The 17,833-nt window shown below is 42.6% G+C and overlaps 1 protein-coding gene across 5 annotated transcripts in view; it reads right to left on the reverse strand.

The window, feature by feature from the left end:
• The window catches only part of tbpl1 (TBP-like 1), a 194,536-nt gene extending 183,588 nt beyond the window's left edge, over positions 1-10,948 (reverse strand). For 3 of the 5 annotated variants that reach the window (XM_069887297.1, XM_069887295.1, XM_069887291.1), the window contains exon 1: positions 10,754-10,946. The gene's annotated coding sequence lies outside the window, so the exon portion shown is untranslated. Of the gene's footprint in view, positions 1-9,157; positions 9,313-10,753 lie in introns of all 5 variants that reach the window. The other 2 variants (XM_069887293.1, XM_069887298.1) reach the window with 2 other exon arrangements.
• Between the last annotated feature and the right edge of the window lie 6,885 nt (positions 10,949-17,833).

Raw genomic sequence — 17,833 nt, forward strand, 5'->3', positions numbered from 1 at the left:
CAACTTCTGATAAGGAGAAGCTGTACCTCACCCTTGTCAGACCACATTTGGAATACACAGTAGCTGCATAGCACCCATACACAAACAAAAATTCTACCATTATCGAATGAGTCCAGAGACAAGCAGACTGATTTGGCACAAATACAAATGGAGGAGAAGAGGGTGTTACAAAGCTCTTGGATTCATCAAAGTGGAGCTTTTTACAAGACAAATGAGAAGCACACCACTTGACCTGTTTTTACAAAATGCTAAACTACCAGCTCAATATAGACTACCAATCTAGGAGTAGATGAGGGCACACAACCTAATTTGTAGTGCCATCTTCCAAGACAGATGTGTACATGTAGTTAAACCACTATTGTACGTAATCTTTATATGTAAATTACATGACCTTTCCTGGTTGACCCTGCTCTCACTGGCTGGCTCGTGACTGCTCCCCTTTCTTCCCCATAAAGGTTTCATCTTGTGAGTTCTTAGACAACACATGGATGAAGGAAAAAGTTCTTTACATTAAATTTGATATAAACAACACCACGAGGCTGCAAGACTCCATTACAGATCTCCCATACTGCTGCCTCTTGCTCTGTGTCAGCCCCTGCTGGCAGCCAAGTATAATCAAACAGGAACTATATCCTTGCTAGTAGCAAATGCAATCATGATCACTATCATTACACCGCCCTTTCTTCAAACAAAAGTAGCTTACTTTTAACTTACATGTTTTCTTTGTATAACTGCAATTTGAACTTTAACATCAGGAACTTACATTTTCATTATTGTTAACATTTTTAAAACTGGTTTTGTGGATTTCTTAACACGTCGGAAGCTTAAAGTGTTCTCTCTTTATTGCTCTGTTTAGATTTCAGATGCAGGCAAATCCTAAGCTATCCATTCTTTTTGTCCACAATGACGAGTGAACTCACCCACTCTGTTGGCTCATCTATCTTCTGAATCATGTTCAGGCTTTCCATCCTGTCCAATTCTGCTTTTAGTTGCTTTTGAAGTACAAATGGAAATTTCTGCATGGATGTATTATCGGTGGCACAAGTTTATCCACTCTGATCATGTGATCTCCTGGAAGGCAGCCTAGACCCTGAAATAGGTCATTGTACTCTTTCATGAGTTCATCATAGACGTTCTTTCCTTCACTTTCCACAACAAGAACTTTTTTTTTAGCAGGTTCAGTTTCTCACAGGCTGTTAAACCTAATATGGCCTGTACGTCGTTTGGTACCATGATGAATGCAAGCATATGGTTTTTGTCCTTGTGTTTCACTTTGACCATGCATTCTCTTTGCACTGGTATATTGGTACCTGAATATCCTATTGCCTTCACTTTTGTTCCCTACATCTTTGGTCTGGGTCTAATCTTCTTAAAATCAGTCTCTGATATTACATTAATTTGTGCTCCAGTATCTAATTTACCTGACATGTATATGTCCCAAGATCGTGTTATATGGCGAGCTCTCCACTGGCCACCGTGACAGAGGTGCACCAAAGAAAAGGTACAAGGACTGCCTAAAGAAATCTCTTGGTGCCTGCCACATTGACCACCGCCAGTGGGCTGATATCGCCTCAAACCGTGCATCTTGGCGCCTCACAGTTTGGCGGGCAGCAACCTCCTTTGAAGAAGACCGCAGAGCCTACCTCACTGACAAAAGGCAAAGGAGGAAAAACCCAACACCCAACCCCAACCCACCAATTTTCCCCTGCAACCGCTGCAATCGTGTCTGCCTGTCCCGCATCGGACTTGTCAGCCACAAACGAGCCTGCAGCTGACGTGGACTTTTTACCCCCTCCATAAATCTTCGTCCACGAAGCCAAGCCAAAGAAGAAGAATGTCATTCACTTTTAATTGCAACATCCAGTCCCTGTTTTCTTTCTTGTTTTCACTCACAACATCTACATAGAAATCCTCTAAATCCTTTCATCTACTGCATGAACCTTGCTTTGTTGCACTTGGTTCCTACAGCAACAGGCATAATGATTGTTTTTGGTGTACATATTGCATGTTTTATCCATATGTTGGACACTTTTTTGGTAGGTGTTGTGTACCGCATTGACGACATCGCTTTTGATTGTCCCTTTCATTTTTGTTTGCTGGCCACACCTTTCTTTCCACTTTGGCACACTTTTTGTTAAATGGTTTTTGTCTGATCTTGCTCACTGATCCACATTGCAGCTATTTTCACTGAACATCTCTTTTGCCTGCAATTTTACAGTTTCTGTAGCCCTACAGAGGGCTGTGGCTTTTCTCAGGTTTAGAATTTGCTCTCTTTGCAGTCTTTCCCTTAGACTATTATCTGGAATACCAACACACGTCTGTCTTTTATCAAAGGTTTGGACAGTCCACCAAATTCACACATTTTGCTTCTGTTTCTCAATTCAATCACATACTGATCAATACTTTCCTCCATTTTCTGTACACATTAAAAATCTGTGCCTCTCCAACACCACATTACATTTAGGTATGCAGTATGCCTCAAACTGTTCCATTATATTTTCCAATTTCATTTTGTCTTCTTCAGCAGCAAATGTGAAATTATTATACACCTCCAGGGCTTCATCACTGACGTTTTCACTTTATCATTTTTCACGTCAGCTCTCACTGCCACTAAATGCTGTTTAAATCTGTACCAATTTTCAGCCACATTACCTATCAATTGAAGTTTCACTGGTGGATGTAATCCTTCCATTTTTCACTTTGTTTGCTTCTCTTCACTGATCAATTTAGATTTTACCTTTTAAAGTATTTCCTTTTAATTTCCTTCATCCAACTTCCGACACCATGTTTCATCTTGTATTTGTATGTGTGAGTTCTAAGACAACACATGGATGAAGGAAAAGGTTCTTTAACGTTGTTGTAAACAGCGCCATGAGGCATGCCACGAGGCTGCAAGACTCCATTACAGATCTCCCATACTGCAGTTTCTTGCTCTGTGTCAACCCCTGCTGGCAGCCAAGTATAATCAAACAGGAACTATATCCTTAAGACCTTGCTAGTAGCAAATTCAACTATAATCACTATCATTACAGCTTTCATGCCACAAGTCTACCCTTGGTTCGAGTCCGGGTCAGTGTGAGCAAACAACACAGGGATGCTGTCCATCTCTTGCAAATCAAAACCTTCTGTTTTGATTACTTGAGTCTTTGTGCAATTCATCGTGTATCAATTTTATTTGCAAGATTTTCTTTTTTTCAGAACAAAGTCAAGTACAGGAAGATAGATCAACTAGAAATCGACCCAAGAGAACCTGAGGGAGCCAACAAGTTTGCACTCTGGCGCCGCTGTTTTGAAGAGTTCTTCACAGCCTCTGCAGGACAATGAGGACAAACTCCACCTGCTATTCTCATACATTGGGCACCGAGTCTACCAGATGGTCTGGGACTACCAAACATATAGAGCTGCAATGGACACCCTGAAGGGCCAGAATAAAGTCTAGGTGAACAAGATCTATGAGCGCTATGTCTTCACTCAGGCAGGCAGTGACCAGGGGAAACCTATTTTGTCAAGGCCCTACAGGAGCTTGCAAGGGACTGCAACAGCCAGGCTGTGAGTGCAGAACAGCAGAGTCAACTGCTGATCAGAGATGCCTGCATAACAGGCGTTCACTCTGACTACATGAGGCAGAGGCTACTCGAGCAGAGACAACAGAGCCTACCTCAAACCATCGAACTGGTGAACTCTCTAGAGGTAGCCATCCGCAATGCTGGATCTCTCCCCTACCCCTATTCGCCAATCTCACCCCGGACTCTAAGCCCATCACCACTGAAAGTCGGCGATATAGCACTGGGGACAGGGCATTTATTACATCAGAGATGAGATACCTCCTAACAGAGTACAAGCCCCAGAAGAGCCCAGGTATTGGTGGTGAAGAGTGGGGAGAAGCATCAGATGGTCATCAATTACTCCCAGACCATCAGCTGGATGCATACCCTCTGCCCCGATGGTGAACCAGATTGAATAATACAAGGTCTTCTCCACCATGGACCTTAATACCACATATCACCAGCTCCCCATTCACCCTGAAGACTGCCGGTATACTGCCTTCAAGGTGGATGGCTGGCTTTACTGAGGGTTTCCTTTGGAGTCACAAATGGAGTGTCAGTCTTTCAGAGAGAGATGGATCGGATGGTGGATGAACACGAGCTGTGGGCCACTTTCCCATTCCTCAACAATGTCACCATTTGTGGCTATGATCACCAGGACCATGATAGGAACCTCCATAAATTTCTCCCACCACAAAACATCTCAAATTGACATCCATCACCTGGCTATACTAGGCTGTGTTGTGGAAAATTGAGTCATCAGTTCCAACCATGACTGCATGCGCCCCTGTTAGAACTTCCACTCTCCCACTGTCTCAAGGATCTGAAAAGGTGCCTGGGGTTTTTCCTCTTATTACACTCAATGGGTCCCCAGCTATGTGGAGAAGGCCTGACCCCTCATCAGGGCTATCAGTTTCCCCCTGTCGGCAGAAGCCTGTGAGGCATTTGGCCAGATCAAAGCCAAGATTGAAAAGGCCACGATGCACGCAGTGGACGAATCCATCCCATTTCAGGTGGAGAGCGATGTATCGGACTTTGCCCTGGTCACCACACTTAACTGGGTGGACAGGCCTGTAGTGCTTTTCTCACATACCCTCCAGGGCCCTGAGATCCAGCACTCCTCCATTGAGAAGGAGGCCCATGCTATCCAGGCACTGGAGATATTATCTTGCCGGTAAGCATTTAACGCTGCTGACTGACCAACGGGCAGTTGCTTTCATGTTTAACAATATGCAGAGGGGTAAAATCAAAAATGTTAAAATTCTGAGGTGGAGAATCAAGCTCTCCACCTACAATTATGACATATGCACCGGCCTGAAAAGCTCAATAGGCCCTCGGATGCCCTGTCTTGGGGGACTTGTTTCAGTGTGCAGATGGACCGATTGCAGGCACTGCACGATGATGTCTGCCACCCAGGGATCATCCTTTGTTTTTTTACTTTATCAAGGCCTGTAATCTCCTTGACTTCATTGAGGACATCAGGATTCTGACCAAAAATTTCCAGGTCTGTGCAGAGTACAAACCACACTTCTACCAGCCCAACAGGTCACACTTGATCAAGGCCACTCACCCCTTTGAATGTCTAAGCATGGACTTCATAGGACCCCTACCCTCCACCAACCACAATGTGTACTTCATCAACCTCATTGGTGAGTACTCGCAGTTCCCCATTGCCATCCCCTGCCCGGCCATGACTGCAGCTACCGTCATAAAGACTCTGAACAATCTGTTCTCTGTCTTTGGATATCCCTGCTATGTCCACAACAACAGGGGTTCATCCATCGGTGATGAGCTGTGTCAATATTTGCTGTTCAAGGGCATCACCTCTGTCAGGCCAGCTATAACCCCAAAGGGAATGGCCAGATGGAGCAGGAGAATGCACTGACTGGAAGGCATTACCACTGGTCTCAAAGTCCAAAATTCTATCGATCCTCCACTGATAAGAGGTCCTCCCAGAGGCGCTCCACGCTATCTGATCACTCTTGTGTACAGCCACCAATGAGACACCTCATGAGAGACTGTTTACATTCCCCAGGAAATCAGCATCGGGAACCACCTTACCTAACTGGCTGATGTTCCCCAGGCTGGTCCTACTCCTCTGACACATGAGGACTCATAAGTCTTACTGTCTGGTTGAGAGTGTCCAGCTGCTCTATGCAAACCCACAATATGCCCCTGTAACTCTCCAGGGCCCTTCTTCCCAACCCCCATCACCCCAGCCAATTTGACAGCTAACACACACACACCCAGCCAAGTACCCCCACCATGCCAACCGGGACGGATCAGCTGAAACCAACGGAGACTGCTACGGACCTCCGGATGCTCGCTGGTCACAATGCCAAAGAAGACCACCAAACAGACTGAACTTGTGAGGGTCGACTGACAACACCACATACCCTTTTTTTTAAAAGAGAGGGTGAATTTGGTGAAACCACTATTGTACATATTCGTTATATGCAAATTACATGACCTTTTCTGGTTGACCCTACTCTCACTAACTGGCTCATGACTTCTCCCCTTTCTTCCCCATAAAGGCTGTCTTGCCACAAGCCTGTCCCCAATTCACATCCGGGTCAGTGTGAATGACCACCACAAGGCTGTTGTCCACCTCTTGCAGATAAAAGCCTTTATATTCGATTACTTCAGTCTTTGTACAATTGATCGTGCATCAATACAGCAATTCATTCTTCCATTACACAATTAAAGCATGGAATAATCTTCACCCTTCCATTCTCACACAACCAGACCCAATTAAATTTAAGACTACTCTTTTTCAAACATCTCCTCCTTAAGGACACCCTCCCCCACCTCCAGTTTAAATCCCATATGGAATATTTTGGAGTATCAAGAACCAAGAACTGCTAAGCTAACTGTGCTGTCCCTTCATGTAATACTAACATTAATTGAATGGAAGATAGTTGAAGAACCATGGTCATTTTATTCAAGGTCTGGATTTCAGCCTCTCAGGCCAAGAACAATAGTAATAATTAACACAACGATCTTCTGACATACAAATAAGGTGTATAAATAAATTGGCATATGATCATCTCTATCTAGAGTATTGACATTAATTCATAGACACTCCTCATTGGAATATCTTTCCCTACTTAACCTTAAAAACCTTAAGAACAGATTGCCAAGATCCAAGGCTTAGATTTTCATGGTATGATATGGCAAACAGACAAATATTCTTCACTATGAAAAGAAAATATTGACTTTAATAAAAATTGACACTAGAAGACTGCTTTTAAAGGAATGTATTGTAGATATGTATTCAGGAATTTAGAACATAGGACATTACAGCACAGTACAAGCCCTTCGGTCTTCAATGTTGTGCCAACCTATATAGTTGTGCCAAAAAAAACTAAACCCTTCCTACCTCATAATCTTCTATTTTTTTTTCATTCATATGCCTATTTAAGAGTCTCTTAAATGCCCCCCAATGTTTCAGCTTCCATCATTATCCCTGGCATCCACAACTCTCTGTGTAAAAAAACTTATCCCAATGTCTCCCCTAAACTTCCCTCCCTTCACTTTGTACATATGTCCTCTGATGTTTGCTACTCCCAACCCGAGCAAACACCAAAGGTAGTGGGTGTCTCTCATAATCTTGTAGACCTCTATCAAATCACCTCTCATCCTCCTTTATACCAAAGAGAAAAGTCCTAGCTCTGCTAACCTTGTCTCATAAGACATATTTTCCAATCCAGGCAGCATCCTGGTAAATCTCCTCTGCATCCTCCCCTCAGCTTCCACATCCTTCCTAATAATGAGGTGACCATACTGAACACTATTTTAGATTCATAAAACTTCCATATTCTGGTGATCAGAAGGTGATAGATGTGGGACACTTGGTTGAAATTTTGTAAGAATTTGTGGTAGGTTGGAGGGGAAATACAGCAGATTTTGTTCCCATTGGGTGTAGTGGTGAAGTTGTTAACTTCCTGGACAGCTTGTTACAGTCCATGACCATGGATCCAGAGATGTTCTCATCCCACCCTCATGACAGCTGTGGAATTGAAATTCAAAAGTAAAAAAAAAACAATTTTAAAGAGTTGATTTTAGTAACAGATGCTGTGAAACTATCAGATGTTGTAAAAACTCATCTGGTTCATGAATATCCTTCAAGAAATAAAATGTGCCTTCATTAACCTGTGACCATTTTATGACCAATCCATGCCACCAATGGGATTGATTCATAATGCCTCCTCTGTTGAGGAACAATAAGGGACACATAATAAGTGGAAGCAATGCTGGTGTTACTCGGATCCAATGAACAAATTAAAAATGTTAATATGAACTCTGTTTATCTCTCAAAATATCCAGCTTGACCTGCTGAGTATTTGCAGCATTTTCTGTTTTGTTTCAAGTTTCCAGCAGTACAGTACAATTATCCGAAATCGGATTCTCCGAAATCCTCAGTTATCCAGAATGTGTAGATTTGCCCTGGTCCTTCGGTAATAACCCTCTTTCACTCCACCAGCCTTCACCTCAAGCACACAATTTTTCAACTTTTTTGCCAGCTACATGATCCCACTACCAATCACATCATCTCTTCACCACCCCATTCTGCTTTCTACAGGGACAACTTCCTATGTGACTCCCTGGTTCACTTATTCTTCTCCAACCATCCCTTACCCACACCATACACCTTTCCCTCTAAACACAGGAGGTACAAATTCTGTCTCTCTATCTTTCTCACCCACATTCAGGAACAAAATAATCCTTCCAGCTGAGGTAGAGATTCACCTGCAACTCATTTGATCTCAACCACTCTCTCTCTCTCCTTCTAATCTACCCAGATTCTCTCATACACGTCTTTCTTTCAAACCCCATCCCACTCCACAAAGGCTTATCTAGAGTTATTATTATTATTCACCTCCCACCCCACCCCAAGCCTGACTCACCCAACACCCTTTGTCTGATTTATTTCAAGCAGGACACTTTTCAGATAAGCGAGAGAATGATTGGTGTTCGCATTTTTACTATAACCGCTGAGGGGAGGGTTCGGAATCAGTGTCGGGAGATCAAGTTTGCACCTGCAGACTGACTGCCAAGGAGAGCTCTGGTGACTCAACTCCGAACCCTTGCCGTCCCCTGTTGAAGTTAGGGATGTGCACTGAAGGAAGAGTTTGAAAGTGGGCTTCGGCATCTTCCTGCTTCTCTCCCACCAGGTGCTCGGCGCCGAGAGTCGCCTTTCCACGGAAGGTAATAAAGGGTGCCCACGGGGATGGTGACAGCCACTCAACACCTTTAACCTTGGCTGCTCTGTTCCGGACCGGGGAACGCTGCTCGCTGCGTTCATTATGCTGGCCTTTGAAGTAGGCAGATGTTTTTTTTAATTGAAACGACTGTCATGTTTTTTAAGATGTAGATTATTTTCCAATATCTCAATATATCCAACACAATGTTGGATATGAGTATTTTAGGATTCTACAGCAGCGAGGACAGGTAGGAAAGGTAAGGTGAATGGTGTGGTGGCAGTGAGGAATGGTTGCGGGTGAAAGGTTGAAGTAAGTTTTAACGGGGGGGCACAATTTTCCCCAGATACACCACTACCACCCCAGTTCCGTTATCCAGTTTCTTTCTCCTCTCTCAACTACTTCACTTACCCATCACTCACATTCCCTTCCCTCTGACCATAAGACTATAAGAGATAGGAGCAAAATTAGATCATGTAGCCCATTGAGTCTGTTTCACCATTTGAATCATGACTGATGTTCTTTGAGCCCCATTTTCCTGCCTTCTCCTCATAACTGTTGATGCCCTTAGAAAGGGAGGTGGGAGAGAATAAGTTCAGATTCACTTTTTCACTAAATTTTTCACATGATAATATTCTTATAATGACAATAAAATGGCAATTATTTCATATCATGTACCTTAAATATTGAAAAGAGTTACTACAACAAGAAATATAGGAGCAGCGTGCACTGAAGATCCTTAAACAGTTTTAAATGAAATGTGTGTTTCACACGTCAAAGTCAATACACAAGTGGATTTTTTTTCTAATGCATACAATTTTCTTGGATTAATAAAACATTTACTTAAACCTATCATTTGCCATGTGACAAATGTGCAATGTTGCTCAAAGTAAAAGGGAAAGTATTATCGAATGTAAAAATAGGAAGGATTCTGTGCACCGAATCAAATTGCACACATAATATTTGCTAAATAACACCAATGGCATTCTTTAAACTCAAGCTAAAGAATGGAACGAGGGAACTATTACATTATAGGTTCATTGAAATTAAGTAAGAAAATGATTATTACCAAGAAATTGATTCCTGGCCAATGGCACTAAGTCAGCACCACAAAGTCAATGGAATATCTTCCAGAGGAAGACAACAAAATGCTGATAAGATATATAAGCACAATTAGGTATCAAGTCCTGAACACAAACGCTGGAAGTACTCAACAGGTCAAGAAGCCTCTGTGAACAGAGAAATAGAGTTTATGTTTCAGGTTAGTGACCTCTCATCGTAGCTTTTAAGTCATTATCCTGAAACATTAAGTCCAATTCTCCCATTGGAGGTGTTCCCTGATCTGTTGAGTATTCCCAGAACTTACTCCTGTTTATATTTCAGATATCTAACATCTGAAGTAATTTTGAAATTCTATACATATATGATAGTGGTTTAGATAGGGTCTTCTGGGACTGCTTTCTGACAAAACAATGATGATTTAAGGGGATATAATAATAGTGTTCTGAAGGTATGACAGAGCTTAAAAGGGTGATATTAAGTATGATTTTGCATCATGAACATTATGGAAAACAGTGAAAATCTACATCCATGAGAAGGGAATTTCAAACTTCAACTTCAAGCAGACTTTGGCAAGTACAAATAGACTTTAATGCTCATCCTGTGTTATGTTGGAGAATGCACCTGCATTCTTATTTTGTAATGTCAATTGAATCACAGATGTAATGCATCTGTTAAGACTCTGAGAATTCCATGAAGGAGGAAATTGGAAAGCAGCAAGCCTATTACTGAAACTTTGCTGAATATGTGTGACTTACAAGACATTATTCATTAATCACTTTAAAGCAGGTCAAATTGCTGCTTTTTCAGAAGAGTTGGAATTTCTGGTTCATTAGTTCATACATCAGACATTGGTTACATCATGCACCATCCTGACAAAGGGACAGATTATATAAATGCGATATGTAGACACAATAAAAATCTCATAGATCTCTGGAATAATCTTACTTTGAATTATGGAGTGCAGAGTTGTTGCAGCATAAAAGGAAACCATTTAGTCTGTTGAATTTATGCTGTCTTAAGAAGTAAACACCATGAGGTAAATTGTAGCTCGTCAAGGCAAGATATATGTGCAAGGCTAGAAGTGCTCATACCAAGATATTGAATAATTTTTGAGGCAACTTTTAAAATGAGGGCAGTGATTTTTCTCCCCCCCCCTCCCCCCCAGGCAATTGTGATGCCTATGGTGAAAATAAACAACATCATTTTAGAATGTCAACTATGTGACCTCATTTCTTTGTTGTTCCTTGGCTTTACATTTCTATGAAGGATGTGCATTAAAGTTATTGGAAGGGATTTAATGAATTTAAGTGAGTTCTTTGAAGAGATGGCTAAGAAGACTGACGAGGGTAGAATGGTAGACGTTGTCTGGACTTTAGCAAGAATTTGACAAGGTTCCGCATGATAGACTGTTTGAGAGTGTGAGAACATATGACATTCAGGGAGAGCTAATCAGTTGGAGACAAAATTACTTTGTGGAATGAGTCAGGGATGATAGTGGTGGGTCATTTGTCAGACTGGATGTCTATGACCAGTTGGAACCCACAGAATCATCCCGGGTCCCTAATTTTTTTGTTATATTTATAAATGAAATCGATGAGAATGTGGGTAATGATGAAAGTATGTGATTGACTCCAAAATTAGTGGTGGAATAGACAGTGAATAAGGTTGTTTACATTTACCACAGGATCTATATCAACTGGGAAAATGGAAGGGCAGATGGAATTTAACTCAGATAAGTGTGAAATGATGCATTTTGGGCAGTGAATGACAGGGTTCTGGAAGTGTTGTAGAACAGAGAGACTGAGGAGCACATGTTCCTTGAGAGAGTTGACACTGGTAGACAAGGTGGAAAGAAGATATATGGCATAATTAGCTTCAGGCCATTGAGGATAAGAGTTGAGACATCATACTGAGTCGCGACCCAGCTTACAAAATGGCCAGCGAATGTGGCAATTGTGAGGGCCCCGCAGAGACCAATGGCTGTTGTCCCATGTGACCTCCTATGTGGCAGGAAACAATGGGAAATGGCAGGAACGCCGGCCAGTCAGAAGCTGGCATTGCAATGACGTCACTTCTGTCGTCAGAGGCAAGGAGTGAATATAAACAGAGCAGGCAGAGCAATAAATTAGTTTTCGACCTCGACTGTGTGTGTGTGTGTGTGTGTGTGTGTGTGTGTGTGTGTGTGTGTGTGTGATTCTTACTCCACACTTCACATTGCGCGCACGCTGTAGTGTAACATAATTGAGTTTTATAACAATTGTTTTCCAAGATCAGGGGAATCTAACACAAGAAAGCATAAGGTGAGAGGGGAAAGACATTTGGTGTACAAATGTCTCAGTTGTAAAGACTTTCTGCTCAGCGGAGATAGAGTTCCTGATAATGAAATGCAGATCCTTCTACTTGCCCAAGGAATTCTCGGCCACGCTGATTGCTGCAGTGTATGTTTCACCTCCAGCAAGTGAGGGTGAAGCAATGAAGGAGCTTACTGGTGTCATCTATGAAGGTCAAAAGTCTCACCCTGATGGTGCTTTGATTGTAGCTGGCAACAGCAACCAGGCCAATCTGAAAACTGGGGGGAGTGGTGGGAGGGGGAACACAGCTGCACAACAAGACTGCTCCGAGACCATGGACTGGAGCCATTTCAGGGAGGCAGCCACCTACAACAGCTACGTAAACATCAAGGATTGCACGAGCTCAGTGACTGGCTAGGTTAGCAAGTGCTTCAAGGATGTCATGGAGAACTAATGCTACACAACCAAGGCTAACCAGAAATCATGGTTGAACACAGAGGTCTGGACACTTCTCAGACCTCATGATATTGTCATCAGAACAGGGGACAAGTTGTCACTTAGATCTGCCAGGGCTGAACTCTCCTGGGCAATCTGGAAGACAAAGCCTAGGTATGCACAGAAGATCCATAGACAGCTGTACAGAACCAGCAACACAAGGTGCATCTGGCAGGGGATCAAAACAATAAAATAATACATTCAAAATGTACTGGGGTGTAGGTTAATGGGGTGTAAATTGAACAGCGCAGACTCATGGCTGAAATGGCCTGTTATCGTGCTATATGTATGTATGTATGTATGTATAATCACAAGACAACCTTACGAGTCAATGATAATGTTGCCTCCCTTCTGGACATATTGAACATCTTCATTGCATGGCTTGATAAGAATAGGCTGACACCAAAGAAAGTTCCATGTCCCTATAAAGAATGTGCCCCTTGCATAACCTCAGGTGAGGTAAGGAGAATCCTTTCCAGGGTGAACCTGTACAATGTAGAAGGACCCAACAACATATCTGGTCAGGTACTGAAGAACTGTGCACACCAACTGCAGGAGATCCTTACAGATATCTTCAACACATCGTTATACATCATACCCACAGGTTTCAAGGCAGCCACCATCATCCCAGTACCAAAGAGGGCAACAATAATAGGGCTCAATGATTACTGCCCAGTGGCACTGACCTCCACTATTATGAAATGCTTCAAGCTCCTGGCGATGGAACGTATCAAAGTGCACCTCACAGAGAGTCTGTACCCATTTCAATTTTCCTACAGACAGGACTGTTCCACTAATGATGCTACAGGCTTGTCCTTCCACTCTGTCCTGTTCCCCCTAGAGTTTGAAACCTCAAATGCCATGCTGCTGTTTATTGAGCAGGCAGAACAACCTGCATTTCATCATCAGGACTCTATCTTTGCTGAGCAGTATGTCTTTACAACTGAGACGTTTGTGCACCAGATGCCTTTCACCTCTCCCCTTATTTTCTCTTGTGTTAGATTCCCCTGAATGGGGAAAGCAATTATTATAAAGCTCAATGACATTACACACTTCAGAGAAAACAGTCCCAGTCTATCTAGTCCTTTCTTATAGGCCCACCTGTCCAAGCCATGTGTTTGTGAACCTTTTCTACACCCTCTCTGGCTTACTCACATTCTTCAGCTCAGCATTTAATACAGTTATATCTCAAAGGCTGGTGGAGAAGCTGTCCTCACTGGGACTCAACACCTCTCTGAACGTCCTAGCAGAAAGACTGCAGTCGGTTTGGGTTGTCAGAACATACAGCACCGTCTCACTGAGCATTGGTACTCCTCAGGATTGTGTGCTCAGTCCTCTCCTGTTCATACTACTGACCACGACTATGTTTCCAGATCCTGTTCCAACAGTCATCAAGTTTGTGATGATACAACTGCAGTTGGCCTCATCAGCAACAATGATGGAAGAGATGGGAAATCTCATGAAATGGTGCAAGAATAATAATCTGAGCCTCACATGGAAATGACAAAGGAGATGATTGTGGACTTCAGAAGGACCAGGGATGACCACCCTCCATTACACTTTAATGGCTTGGTAGTGGAGAGAGTGGAAAGCACCAAGCTCCTCGGATCCACTTAAGGAGAGACCTATTCTGGACACAACAACATCTCCTCACATAATAGGAAGGTGCAACAGCGACTGCATTTCCATAGAAGGATAATGTCTGCAAGGCTACCGCCACCATTCTGTCAACTTTCTGCAGGAACTCTCTCTCAAGCACCCTAGATGACAGCATCACAATGTGGCATGCTTACTATCAAGCATTGGATCAGAGGTCAGTCAACAGGACCATGAAAGTTTTAGAGATGATCACTGGAATTTTCCTTCCCCACCCCCCCCCTCATGTGATTTACCAGAGATACAGGAGTATCAGAGCCAGAACCACCAGGCTAAGGAACAGCTTCTTCCCTTGGGCCGAGAGACTGCTGAAACAACTCTCCATGACTCTATTAATTATATTTATTTTAATATATGTACATATATTAAAATGTTAGATATGTCAGCACCTCTACTTCCTCAGGAGTTTGCGGAGGTTTTGTGTGACATCAGAAATCTTGGAAAAATTCTACAGATGTGGGGTGGAAAGTCTGTTGACCGACTGCATAATGGTCTGGTCTGCAATACCCCTGTGCAAAAAGCCCTACAAAAGGTAGTGGACACAGCCCAGGACATTATGGGGAAAACCTTTCTACCTATCAAGAACATCTACAGAGAATGTTGCCATCGGAGAGCAACAGCAATCATTAAGGATCTACACCAGCCAGCACACACTCTGATCTTGCTGCTACCATCAGGAAAGTGGTTTAGAGCCACAAGACTCATACCACCAGGTTCAGGAACAGCTGCTACCCTTCAACCATCAGACTCTTCAACAACAAACTCAATCAGAGATTCATTTAAGGACACTTACTTTTATTCTTTGGCTTGGCTTCACGGACGAAGATTTATGGAGGGGTAATGTCCACGTCAGCTGCAGGCTCAATTGTGGCTGACAAGTCCGATGCGGGACAGGCAGACACGGTTGCAGCGGTTGCAAGGGAAAATTGGTTGGTTGGGGTTGGGTATTGGGTTTTTCCTCCTTTGTCTTTTGTCAATGAGGTGGACTCTGCGGTCTTCTTCAAAGGAGGTTGCTGCCCGCCGAACTGTGAGGCGCCAAGATGCACGGTTTGAGGCAATATCAGCCCACTGGTGGTGGTCAATGTGGCAGGCACCAAGAGATTTCTTTAGGCAGTCCTTGTACCTCTTCTTTGGTGCACCTCTGTCTCGGTGGCCAGTGGAGAGCTTGCCATATAAAACGATCTTGGGAAGGCGATGGTCCTCCATTCTGGAGACGTGACCTACCCAGCGCAGTTGGATCTTCAGCAGCGTGGATTCGATGCTGTCGGCCTCTGCCATCTCGAGAAGTTCAATGTTGGTGATGAAGTCGCTCCAATGAATATTGAGGATGGAGCGGAGACAACGCTAGTGGAAGCTTTCTAGGAGCCGTAGGTGATGCCGGTAGAGGACCCATGATTCGGAGCCGAACAGGAGTATGGCTATGACAACGGCTCTGTATACACTAATCTTTGTGAGGTTTTTCAGTTGGTTGTTTTTCCAGACTCTTTTGTGTAGTCTTCCAAAGGCGCTATTTGCCTTGGCGAGTCTGTTGTCTATCTCATTGTCGATCCTTGCATCCGATGAAATGGTGCAGCTGAGATAGGTAAACTGGTTGACCATTTTGAGTTTTTTGTGCCCAATGGAGATGTGGGGGGGCTGGTAGTCATGGTGGGGAGCTGGCTGATGGAGGACCTCCGTTTTCTTCAGGCTGACTTCCAGGCCAAACATTTTGGCAGTTTCCGCAAAACAGGATGTCAAGCGCTGAAGAGCTGGCTCTGAATGGGCAACTAAAGCGGCATCGTCTGCAAAGAGTAGTTCACGGGCAAGTTTCTCTTGTGTCTTGGTGTGAGCTTGCAGGCGCCTCAGATTGAAGAGACTGCCATCCGTGCGGTACCGGATGTAAACAGCGTCTTCATTGTTGAGGTCTTCCATGGCTTGTTTCAGCATCATGCTGAAGAAGATTGAAAAGAGGGTTGGTGAGAGAATGCAGCCTTGCTTCACGCCATTGTTAATGGAGAAAGGTTCAGAGAGCTCATTGCTGTATCTGACCCGATCTTGTTGGTTTTCAGTATGGAAACAGGCCATCTCAGCGTCTCTAGTTCGCACCAATTTAAGTGATCTCCTCTAATCCCACCTACCTGCTCCCTGTCCATAACCCTCCATTGCCCTCACATCCATGCACTTATCCAACCTTCTCTTAAATGACAAACTTGAACCTGCTGCAACTACCTCTTCCGGAAGTTTATTCCACTCAGCCACCACTCTCTGAGTGAAAAAGCTTCCTCTCATGTTACTTCTAAACTTTTGCCCCTTAACCCTTAACTTATGACCCCTCATTCCAATCTCACCTACCCTCAAGGGGAAGAGCCTATTCACATCTACTATATCTATCCCCCTCATAATTTTAAATACCTCTATCAAATCACTTTATTAATTTTTATTTCTTCTCTGTATTGCATAGTAAATTAGTTTACATGTCTTTATTTGTTTACATGAGTACATCATGTACAGTGTACAGTTTATTTCTGGTACTACCAATAAGTGGTCATTGTTCCTCACATGCAGGATAAAGAATCTCGGGGTTGAATGTAATTTCATGTAGGTACTTGACAATAAATCTGAATCTGAATCTGAATGTACTGTGCATATATATATATATATATATATATATATATATATATTTATATACATATATATATATATATCGTGGGTTATGTCTGTACATATGTTTTTGCACTGTTCTCTACTGTGGACCAGGGTACACTCTTTTGCTGGGCTGTACTGGTACAATTGGATGCCAAATTATCTTAGTGGAATATTCTTCATGGTCCATACAAAATTTATCACTCCAACCTGTGTGAATGCAGTAACTGGAATCTCGTGCAGTCTGCTCTGGTGATTTTATTTTAAGGTCGTTTTAAGATAAATTTACAATCTTTTATTCCTTTTAATGTGTGTGTGTTAATGACTGAGAAAGAAAAGGTGGCTTAATTTACCTGTATAAAATTTATTTCTGCAATAAAGCCAAGTAATAAACTTATGCTTCATTACCTTTTCTCCTTCTTGGCTTTTGTATCAATATAAAGGGAACTTACAGCACATTTACAAAATAATACGTTTCAGCTTTGCACTGATGCAAAATGTGTAGCAGGTCAGATTTTAAAGCAAAAAGGATGATGCGAATACTATTGATATTACCCTTACTTTGTGCACTGAAGTAGTGTGATTTCATGCATGCAAAGTTTAACACGGTAATCCTAAAATTACTGCAATGATTCGGAATTCCTCTAAAGGCTGATCTTATTGCAGTGTTGCCAACATAATCAAGGGATAACACTAGAAATGGTGCAATTTGAAACATTATACAAATAATCTCAAATCAAAATATCTAAAAATCTGATCTGTCATATGAAGGTCAAATCATATTACTAATTTGTTAATTATCTGAACCCAAAAAGTAATATCCTTGAATGAATCAATCAAAGCCAATAAAAATCAAGATTTCTTTTCAACAAATCTTTATTTAGCATAAGGTTAATGGAAATTATTTTGTAAGGAATATCTTGATGTGATGTCTGTGTAAGTTTTTTAATGTGATGGGCAT

The sequence above is a fragment of the Narcine bancroftii genome, chromosome 6, assembly GCF_036971445.1.
Source record: "Narcine bancroftii isolate sNarBan1 chromosome 6, sNarBan1.hap1, whole genome shotgun sequence".
In the NCBI taxonomy this organism is placed as follows: Eukaryota; Metazoa; Chordata; class Chondrichthyes; order Torpediniformes; family Narcinidae; genus Narcine; species Narcine bancroftii.